This window comes from Hypomesus nipponensis, chromosome 23 (assembly GCF_054491055.1).
Source record: "Hypomesus nipponensis isolate SF chromosome 23, ASM5449105v1, whole genome shotgun sequence".
Classification (NCBI taxonomy): Eukaryota; Metazoa; Chordata; class Actinopteri; order Osmeriformes; family Osmeridae; genus Hypomesus; species Hypomesus nipponensis.
In genome coordinates this window covers 10,828,514-10,840,000 of record NC_140383.1, presented here as the reverse complement: position 1 = coordinate 10,840,000, position 11,487 = coordinate 10,828,514, and the positions used below count along the sequence as shown (strand labels likewise).

The following is an 11,487-nucleotide window of genomic DNA, read 5'->3' as shown; positions in this document are numbered from 1 at the left end:
CAGCCTCCAGACAGTTGCTCAGCCAGCAGGCCTCTCTCTCTTTCTCCCTCTCTCTCTCTCTCTCTCTCTCTCTCTCTCTCTCTCTCTCTCTCTCTCTCTCTCTCTCTCTCTCTCTCTCTCTCTCTCTGCCTTCCCCATGAATGAATTTTTCATTAAAATAAATTGCTCTCTCAGCAAGCCCTCGCACCAAAAACCCATTGGCAGTGCACCTCCACATATTTTGACATTTATTTATGTAACGTTTTTCTTTCTCTTCGGTTTTATTGTCCTCCTGACAATACTGTTCGTGTTGAGAGAGTGTTGAGAGCAGGCTGCAGTTACACTTGCTTAAGCAGGTCCGCTAATAAGAATATAGGATTGTGAGATGTCGAGAGGGTGCATAAAGGTGTGTGTGTGTGTGTGTGCGTGTTTTTTTAGAGGGGAGGGCTTGATCTGGTTGAAAAAGGTCTTTATGGACTGGGATGGAGGAGTGTGTGTTGTGTGTGTGCATGTGTGTGTGCATTTGTATGAGAGTGAGTACATTTGGTGTGCTATACTGTGGCCGCAACCATACTCCAGAGTAGGGACTGCTTTGCTTTAGCCCAAAGGAAATGATCCTTTCTAAAAATAAAAAACAAGCCCCTGCAATATGTCCAAATTCCCTCCTCAGCATCAGTCTTAATCTCTGCCCTGTTCAGACCAGATTTCCTCATTTGTACCTAAATCAGTGAATGCGTCAGCTCAACGTGAAACCTTTCCTTTGCTCCTCTCCGCCCTCCTCCCCGATTTCTTCTTCCCCCTTCCTCCAACCCATTCCCAGTGTTTTTCTTTCTTGAGGGAATCATTTAGCTTTAACATTCTTCCTGTGAGAAATTGAAGTATCAATTGGCCTGTTAAAATAAATAGTCCCAGAGATGTTTAGTTGGCCTGGTGGACATGTGGTCCAGGGTATACACAGTCCACATCCCAGTCTGTCCAGTCTGTAGACCCCTGCCAAACCCACCTCTCATACACCCCTATCAGAGCCCTGCTAACACATGCTGTACAAACACACCCGCACACACAGACACTATGATCTGACCCATGGCAACCTCACACACAACCCTACAGTCTTTGGATCATTAGTAGTCCCCCTCCCTACACAACTCACACACACACACACACACACAAACACACACACATAGACACACAGCCAACACGGAGGACCAGACAGATCCATATTGCACTGGGCCAGCCCAATGGTTGCTGGACTGCCAACAGTCCTGGATATCCTAATCATCAAGCTTGGCAAAAGACACCTGTTTTGAACGTCACTTATATCAGTGTGTTTTTATGCATGGCATGGTGGTTAGCTGTGGTAATTGGGGCTTCCAGAACAATATGCAGAGAGTTTGTGTGTGTGTGTGTGTGTGTGTTTGCGTGAACATGGACATGTGCAAAGGGAAGACCTCCATATCCCTGAGCGGTTGTGAGCTGGTTTACGTGCGCCTGTGAGCGTATCTCTTGGACTGTGTGTGTTTGGCCCTGCCTGTATGGGGGTCATTGTGGGGGCTCTTGGAGGCAGAGGGCAGAGGGCAAAGGGCAAGCCAGGGTACTGGGACAATCTGCTGTCCTCTCCCCCAACTCTCTCACACCTGCCTTGGACTCAAATTTATGGAACCCCAGGTGTCACAAACACCAGCTGAAACCTCCTCCCCTCTTCAACTCCATGCCGGGATGTGTAAAATGATTTCAATGGTTTCCATTCTTCCGTCCGTATAAATGCGGCTCAGGCTATTTCGAATTGAGTTCTACTGAGTCATGGAGTACGATATTCTTTTGTCCACTTTTCCCTCTCTTTCCTTGCACTCTCTCTCTGCTCGTTCCCCGCAAGTCCAACTCTGGACCTTTGGTACTACTCCATGTTCCTGTAGGGGTCAGAGGTGAGCCTCACTCACAGCAGTGGGGGTATATCCTGACGTGTAAGGAAGGGCGGTGTTGGAACTGAGTACAGTGTCACCTCACCCCCTTTCTCTATTCATTTGAGCAAACTGCTTCATTGGCAACAACCTATCAAACAACACAATCAGTTCCTTCATGTTGAATTACTCCAGCAATTTTAAAATGTGTTAAAGTAAACAACTTCTTTTTTTTCGGTCCATTGTAGGAGAGTTGTAGCTGTGCCAGACTTGATCCATAGCCCGCCGTCCACATAATGGGGATTTTTTGTTGTTGTTGTGTGTGGAGATGTATTCTTATTCGATAGTACTACACCAAAAACACTTTTGCTTAAGGCGCTCTGGGTTGGTGTGCCCCAACACAAAGGCCGCCTAGTCACCCTCGACCACCCCCCCCCTCTCTGCTTCTTGGTGCCCTGTTCTGGGATGGCTGAGCAGGGAGAGAGGGTGAAGAGTTGTGTGGGTGTATAAAATGCGAGCCCTGGTAAACAGCTGGCTTTCTTCAAAAGCTGTTTGACAAATTGGGCAAAGAGTTAAAAAAGCTTAAAAAGGAGTTCTGGAGTGAGGGGAATTGTTCCAGGAGTGAGCTATCCCAGTTCCTAGGTGTTTGATTGTGTGTGTGCAGGGGCGCCGTAGAGGGGGGAAAGTTAGGACGATTCCAAGGGCCCTTGACTGACAGGGCCCCCAAAAAATAGAAAAACTCATAGAAATGATCAAAAATATAAATATATATTTCATTTTTCATGGGGCCCAAAATTCCTGGCGGCGCCCTTATGTGTGTGACCAGCTCTACACACCACCTTCAGGACCTAGTCTACACACACCCTTTCCTCTTCACCGGGCAGCATGATTGACCCAGGAGGTAAGTTCCTCATTGTCATATTAGCACATCACTCCAGTAACCCATCGCAATTATGGAAGTCCCCCTCAGGCTCAGAAGTTCCTGTCTCCATCACTTCAGAAAGGACTGAAAACTGTTTCTCCGTCAACGTCTTGCAGAATCTCCCTCCTCCTCTAACTGTCTCAATAGCACTGCAGTAGGACCGCGTGTCACGAATAGAGCGGGTCTGAGACAAGAACCCAATCTGGATAACATTTGGACTGTAAGTCCAGACTTTACCTTGAGAGGAAGCCTGAGTGAATCCTCACTCATACATTGTCCACTTTGTTTAAAGCTTTAACCACTTGGCTCGAACCTCCTCCAAACCCCTGGGGATAATAGTTGTAATAATAGTTGTACAAAGCCCACTATTTAGGGTTAAAGGGATTTCATTTACAGTAACCACATTCCTCCAACACACTATTAATACAGAATAGATACTGAAAACGCCGGGCTTTGAGGGATGCTAGGAAAGTTAAGATATCCCCAGATAATTACAACTGAATTCCTCTCTATATCCAACCATGACTGGACCTCTCTGGGTTCAGGCTGTGGGTCTGTGGAAGGGAATGAGAAGTTCGAGCTGGGGTTTAGTGTGTAGACATGGGACTCCCCGGTTTACCTGTTTTGCTAGGAGTGGACACATGTACCCAGACACACACACACACACCCACACACACACCCACACACACACAACATGCACAAACACATCCCTTGCCATAGCTTAGACACACTTTCTCAAGAGGACTCTCCTACCATCTACCTCTGCATATGGCTTTGACCGAACCAGCATAGCCCTTAAGGCCAAGGAAATCAGCATGACTGACACATGAAATATTATACGTTTACATGTAGTTATTTAGTAGACGCTCTCATCCAGAGCGACTTACAGTAAGTACAGGGACATTCCCCCGAGGCAAGTAGGGTGAAGTGCCATGCCCAAGGACACAACGTCATTTGACACGGCCAGGAATCGAACTGGCAACCTTCAGATGACTAGCCCGATTCCCTAACCGCTCAGCCCCCAGATCTTAAATACCATTCTACAGAGTTCTAAACTAATACTTCCCAGAACCACCCAGCCGATGGAACTCAACTGTAAGTCGACTGGACACGGCACATACGCTGTGAAACACTGACACATCGCTGAGCCTGTGCCGGTGACGATGGCACCTTGCAGCCCCGGACTGTTCCAGCCACATGTCCTGGGGACGAGGATGTCTCATTCCTACCCAGTTTAGCTTCACAATAGGTGTTGTCGCCAGAGGGATGCATGTATAAATATCTACTGCCCACCTCTCTCCTGTGTCTGTCGCTCCACACACACACACACACACATGCGCACACTCTTTTAAAGTGCACGTGTGAGTCTGCTGGGATACTGGTGCTGGAATCAGATCTTCGTAAAGGATCCTCCTTCCCTTGATCCTCTCTCTCTTTTACATTTGGATCTTTGTCTTTTCTCTTCCCCCGTCCTTCTCCCTCCTTGAGCCTTGAACGGGGAGGATTCGGGGGGGGGGTTTGCAGGTGAGCCGGACTGTTCCGTGCTCACTAGATCGCTGCCCTTTCTGTCTTTGAACTTTCTCTTCTGCTTGCTCTCTTGCCACATTACGACACTTTCCACCTCCCCCTTCCTACCTCCCTCCCCCTGTCCATTATACAGCACCATGCCCAGGGTTTGCGTCATTGTTTTCGGTTCATTTACCCCTTCAGCCCCCTCCCTCCTTCCTCCTCCCTGCCTCACCTCCCTCCATTGTTTCACCAGCTTTTAATAAACTAAAGGGCAGATTCCTGGCTGGGGGGGCGGGGGGTGGTGGGGGCTGGGGGGTGCACAGACCTGTCTCCTGTCCCCCACTCACACAAACACACACAGTATTCAAGCGCACACAGATACACACAAACTCAGTGTGGCATGCAGAGTGCCAAGCTTTGCCACTGTGTGCTGACGCCAACCCACCCCCACAATCACACACACACACATGCTCACACACACTCTCTCACCCCCTACGCGACAGCCTCCTAAAGCTAAGCTCTTCCCTAAATATATCCACCCGGTAAAGATAAGAGAAACCGTGTGGATTTGACGCCAGTGTACAGCCAATAGAAGACGGTAGGGTGAGGCTAAGCTAATGTTAGCTTTACAATTTAGACTTCTCAGAAACACTGATGAGTGTAGTGTTTGTGTAGTGTGCGTGTGTGTGTGTGCGTGCGTGTGTGTGTGTGTGCGTGTGTGGTAAAGACCAAGAGGAAATAGCGGAAGAGAGAGGCAAAAAGAGAGCGAGAAACAGACACCTGTGGGGATTGAAGGTCCTGTGACTGTACGTGTGTATCTTCCTCTGAGTGTGTGTTAAGCTATATGTTTGTGTGCGTGTGTGTGCAAGGTTTGGCCCATTTAAAGGCAGTACATCCCACTCTAAGACCTGGTCGTGATGAGGTGTTAACCTTGCTTTGATATGAGCCCTGCACCTCATCCCTCAGCTAACTGGCTAATACCCTGCACTGGGATGACCACATTTATTTACTTTAGCAAGATCACAGGGAACACTGCAGCAGACACACACACACACACACACACATGTTGTGTACAGCTATCCTTGTGGGGTCTCAGAACTCAAAGTCCCACTCAAAGTTTTGATTTCCCTGACCCAAACCTTGACCTCAACCCTAACCTTAACCTAAAAGACCTAACCCTGTCTCCGAACCCTAACCTTAAATGTATACTTAACTCCAAATCCCAACCCTTAATGTCATTCTAATGGTAAACCAACTAGAAATTGCTATTGAACTTGTGGGGATTCAGATTTTTCTTCAGATTTTATTTCTTCTTAGTCTACTGTCCTTGTTGAGACTTCTGGCCTACCCACATCAGAGAGAACGACAGCTCAATGGCAGAAGGCCTAATCCTGTGTGGAGGTGGCTCAAGCCTTTGCTCCACTGCAAGTATGGGACACACACACACGCACACACACAGCACCCTTCCACCGGAGTTTCTTATCCTGATGGGGATTAAAGTGACCCTTTGTCTTTGTGGTGCGTTGTCTCTTGAGTGCACTCTTTCCTTTCTCGTAAGCACATTCATTACAGTGGCGTGATATTGCTGGCGAACCATCTCAGTTTAGGTCCAAATGCACACACACACACGCACACCCACACACACACACTTTGTTGTCGGCTCCGTAGTGACTCAACATCTGTGTCTGGACAAGTGTGTGACATTTCAAAAACACCTCTTCCTCCCCTTCTCCAAACAATTGAAGAACCGTTTTTGTCAAGCTAAAAAGCACACATAAACGCACGCACACACACTCCTGGTTCTCAGCGAGCTGTTTCTCATTGGCTTCAACTGGTCCGTGTTGTCTGGTTGGAAGTGTGGGTCGCTTGGTCTGTCTCCTTCTGCCTCGAACACACCATTACTCTCATCTCCTTCACCTCTCTCTCTCTCTCTCTCTCTCTCTCTCTTTCTATCTCTCTCTCTCTCTCTCTCTCTCTCTCTCTCTCTCTCTCTCTCTCTCTCTCTCTCTCTCTCTCTCTCACACACACACACACACACAAACACATGCAGACACCCACGCAGAGAGAAACCTGCATACATGCCTCCTTTCCGTTTTCGTGGTTTAGTTCTATCTCTGTCTATCATTTCTCTCTCGTCTGGTTTTCTTTTTCATCACCTTTTATTGCACTTATTTTGTACACACACATTCACGTCCCTCATTGTCTTTTACACATGTTGTTTTTACAATCCCTCCCTCCCTCCCTCCCTCCCTCCCTCCCTCCCTCCCTCCCTCCCTCCCTCCCTCCCTCCCTCCCTCCCTCCCTCCCTCCCTCCCTCCCTCCCTCCCTCCCTCCCTCTCTCTCTCTCTCTCTCTCTCTCTCTCTCTCTGATAGATGGAGGTAGTATCTCATCTCTCTGTTCTACCTACCACAGACTCCATTATATCTGTCATCATCTCCCTGCAGCATAAGCCAGCAGCCACAGGCTACGCACAAGGTACTAACCCTGTCTTTCACACACACACACACACACACACACACACACACACACACACACACTCACGCACACACGCACACACACTTACACACACACACACGCACACACACACACACACACACACACACTATACACACACCTGCAAATTATACATCCACAGGGATTAACCTTGTTGATATGCCAGCCATAAACACACACCCCATTCAACTTCATCTGGCTCAACAGAGAATTCCAGTGTGTCTAACCTGCGTGTGAATTATAATCGACGTCAAGCAACACCTAGCCTCGCACCAACAACCCATCCACCCATACTCTATCCTCGTCACCGCTTTCCCAATTGTGTGCGTGTGTCCTAATCAGACCCACCGGTGTCTGGCTGACAGATTCTCTGGCTGAAAATACCTCCCAGGAGGAACTGGAATACCTGAGCAGTGGAGCACACGGAGATCCGGACAGCATCAATCATTTTCCCGACACTTTGTGATCAGGCTTTATATCCATAAACATGCCGTCGAGCCAACAGACAGTATGAAGACAGAGCTGACTTGTTTGTGCAGTGGCGATGTTCTGTTTTCAATTGGAATCGACAGCTCGCGATCCGGTAATCTTTGACAGCCAACGGGGATCTTTGATGTGGCTGCTGCTGCTGGTATCTACACCTGCGGAGGAGTCCCGCTCCTGGGCTTGTAGTCAGACGGGCGGACCCCCCCACCCCCCACCCCCCCTCGGAGCTCCTGCGGTATCTTACCTTCAGTCCTGATCAGCAGAGTGACAGCAATATCCACACAGGCGCTGCTCCCACACCGCGAGCGGACTCTGGATTCTCCCCTAATCGCTTTTCAATCCCTCTGTCCCCTCTTTCACTCGCTCCCTCTTCTTCTATCTTTCTCTCACACACACACACAGCCTCTCTCCCTGACTCATTGTGTGAGCTCTCCCTGCTCTCTCTCCTCCCGCTGCCTCGCGCACTTTCCTTTCCTCACCCCCTCTCTCCGCCCCCCCCCCTCCCCGCTCACCTCTCCCTCTCTCTCACACAGCTTTCTCACAGTCTCTCTCTCTCGTTCATCTACCTCTCCCCTCTTTTGCCCTGTCTCACATTAACACTTCTGTACTTTCGCGAGGAAGGCACCAAAGAGGGAGGGGGGGGTGAGATGCTGTGCCTTTGAGGATGGTTGTCAAATGTAGATGCAATCGTATATCACGGAAGACACACACAAACAAACACACACACTTTCGCACACGCTCTCACACACGGACACACACACGGACACACACACACCAGCTGACACACCGACATGCTCCTGACAGGCAAATGGGAATTCCAGGCCGGGACTGCTCTGCTTGCACCATCAGAGAGCTGACCAAAAGTTGAGGCCAGTTTTACGAGGTCAGGGTTATAAAACTGTTAGCAGAATTAGTTTATTTAAAAACAACTGGTCCCCCGGCCTTTCTCTTCACGCGCCTCCCGACTCTACACGACACCAGGGGGTAGAGTGTGGCTTGGGGGGGTCAGGGTGGGTGGGATAGCTGGGGTGGGGGTGAACGAGTTGGGAGAGAAAAGTGGAGAGAGAGAGAGAGAGAGAGAGAGAGAGAGAGAGAGAGAGAGAGAGAGAGAGAGAGACAGAGGGTTATACTCACAGCAACCATGTGTTAGGTCAAAAGTAACTGCCCGTTCTTTCATATAGTAAAGTGGCTTTTCTTGGTTTGTAGATACTCCTCTAGTGTAACTGGTGAAAGTCTGCCCACTTCCAATCCACACAGGATCCATCCACGGGCTGAAGCTTGCGGCGCTGAACATAAAGAGCCATGTCCACCATGACGGTCCATCAGCGTGTTTCCTGAACAACCAGGAAGAGCCGGCTTTTGAGTGGTAACGCGGTGGCATGGTCAGGACCAGATGTCAAATCATTCCTCCTTTGTCTTCTGTGTCTTCATGTAAATACAGACAGCCCGAAGACGATACGAGGAGGAAGCCAGAGAAATGAGAGTGGTATCGCGAGGCAGACATCGCTGTCAGCATGAGACAATAGCTGTCATACCTCCCCTTAGGCCCCCATCCACGTTCCCAACCATGCTATAATACTGGCCTCTCTGGAATTTCAAACACAGTTTGCGATTTGACACAGTTTGGGTAACAGGGGAATGATCAATCTGCAGCTGATATCAATACTGGCACCGGTGGCAAGGCTGTTATGAAGACTAGTCCATACCAAGGTGAAGGATGTGTGTGTGTGTGTGGGGGGGGGGGCGGGGGGGGGGCAGGGTGCACATATACAATCTGTGTCTGTCTGAAGGGGTTCAGGGTGTTAGAGACGCATTCCTGACAGAGAAAAAGCATGGAACGGAAAGAGAACGAGAGAGAGAGGACCGGGATGAACGTGTCGAAACAAAGATATCTATAACCATGGCTCTAACAATGGGTCTGTCAGAAAACCTGGGAACAATAAAGGGTGTTGAGAATATTTTAAGATGTCTGTCTCTGACATCTTAAATTATCTCTCAGACAGACAGACAGACAGACAGACAGACAGACAGAAAGAAAAGCAGGCAAGTAGGTAAGTATATGGAGAGAGAGAAAGACACACAGAGACAGAGACAGACAGACAGATCTTCTGGTATGCAGTCTAAACTCTCGGGGGAAATAAAGGAGCAAGCGGCTTTAACAAAGTAGGGCTTAGGGAGGGTCAGAAGTTTTCAAAACACAATTACCTGCTAGACCTCAACTGAACTCCCTCAAATTTCTCACCTGTTCCCTCTCTCTCTCTCTCTCTCTCTCTCACACACACACACACACACACACACACACACACACACACACACACACACACACACACACACACACACACAGACACACACACACACCTCTGAAAGAGCCGATTTACAGCCAACAGCAGGAGAGCAGAAACGTATACATGACCAAGAGACACCTATGAGAGAGACCCCGAGTAAGTGAAATTTGTATTTGGATAACGGTTGCAGGCGTTTTAAATGATCACCCGGGTGAATACAGCGCAATTAAATGCTCATAAGTCAACCATGTGAAACCAGAGTATCTTGACTTGGCACGGACGGCCTGTATTCAGGTAAGGTGGTGACACAGCCTAACTGGGTTGAGGTGATGTATCCTAATATCCCGTCAAGAAAATGTTCTGCTCAAGCAAAATCGAAATCCCATCTGCAGTCATTTATTTCTCTGGATCCTCTGAGGGTTACAGCGGGAGGGGTAGAGAGAGATGTGTATGTGCATGCATGTGTATGTGTCTATGTCTGTGACTACAAGCCAGAAATAGTCCAAACGAAAACAAAATAGTCCTCAGTCATGGATATGGCTGTGTACTGCCGGTGGTTAAGAGGGATAGGGGCCTGTAGTTTTTACAGCAGTGATTTATCCTCCGTAGCAGTCTCACTGTTCATGTCGATGTGTAACTGGGTTGTAGTTGTTGATGCGCAAGTTTGGCAGTTGGACGTCTTCTCAGCTCCTATCCTTTCGGAGAGGAGTGCCGTCGGAGGGTTACAGAGCCGAACCTGTGTTCTCGCCTCCAGCCTTCCCCTCACAGACCACCATACCCGCCCGATCCGGTCTGGGCCGCCCAACAGCAGCTCAACTCTCACCTGTCTTACTGATCCCCTGTAAAAAAATGTATCTTCCCATCCCTACTTCTCTTATCTCCCTCGCATCTCTCCTTTAATCTCTCTCTCTCTCTCTCTCTCTCTCTCTCTCTCTCTCTGTCTGTCTGTTTTTTAACTGAAGCTGTCTGTTTGTAACCCAGACCAGGAGACTGGCTGGGAGGCTTGTTCCAAGCAGGTTCCTATTATGCATGCGAGGGCCAGCAGCCCACAGAAGACTGACTGATGGACCAGGAACACATTCAGTCTTCATTTAGGAGATGGATCTGCTCTCTTATTTCAAGCTACATGAAAAAAAAGAGAAAGGCCCCATAATTTCGAGAGATTTATGTCGACCGGCTCGCAACAGAAAAACAGGCTCGCTCCAGTCCAAAATGGAGTCCTGCGGGAGCAAAGACCCGAATGAAAATAGTTCCCTGTGTTCTAATTTACAGCTGGTGTAGAATAACTTCTCTTCATTTTACCAGCTAGAATAATGTCCTGGCCTACAGCTGCCAAAGACAACGTGTTTGATGAGTGTACCAGGTCTGGCCCGTGGTGCCAAGGGATACACTTGAGTTGAACAAGTGCTCAGAGCCTTGTAAGTGGAGTGGGTAAATGGATAATGTCTGTTGGGGGACTAACATGGCTGATATCAAAGCGGGGGGGGGGGGGGGGGGCAGCTTCAGGAGAGGGGAGGGTCAGAGAGAAATTAGGATTACGATGAAGGCTCGAAAAGAGCGATTGTGAGAGAGGGGCAGCGAAATGTATTGAGATCAAGCGGCAGATGGATAGCGTTTATAGAGAGATGGAAAGAAAGATAGGTAGGGAAAGGATTACCCGTTGAGTGACAGGGAGAGAGGGAAAGTGGCTAACTGTTTCCCCATATGCACCTGGGGCAGGGGTTGACCCTGTAAGAAGGGACCTGCCCTGCTTTACATCCAGTGGCCAGTGCCTGTAGGCACACAGCGTTACTCGAATCGCTCTCTCTCTTTTTGTCAGTCCCTCTATCTTCCTTTAGTTCCGCATCTGTTGCTCAGCCGGAGACCAGAGCCTGGACTCTGGACTCTCTTTTCCTGCCAGGTTCATCATGATGC

The 11,487-nt window shown here is 48.9% G+C and overlaps 1 long non-coding RNA gene across 1 annotated transcript; it reads left to right on the top strand.

The window, feature by feature from the left end:
* The first annotated feature begins 1,034 nt into the window (after nucleotides 1–1,034).
* On the top strand, nucleotides 1,035–7,313 carry LOC146234192 (uncharacterized). The gene is made up of 3 exons (XR_014741772.1): nucleotides 1,035–2,778; nucleotides 6,682–6,784; nucleotides 7,168–7,313. It is a non-coding gene; the product is annotated as an uncharacterized LOC146234192 (long non-coding RNA).
* Nucleotides 7,314–11,487: the final 4,174 nt, after the last annotated feature.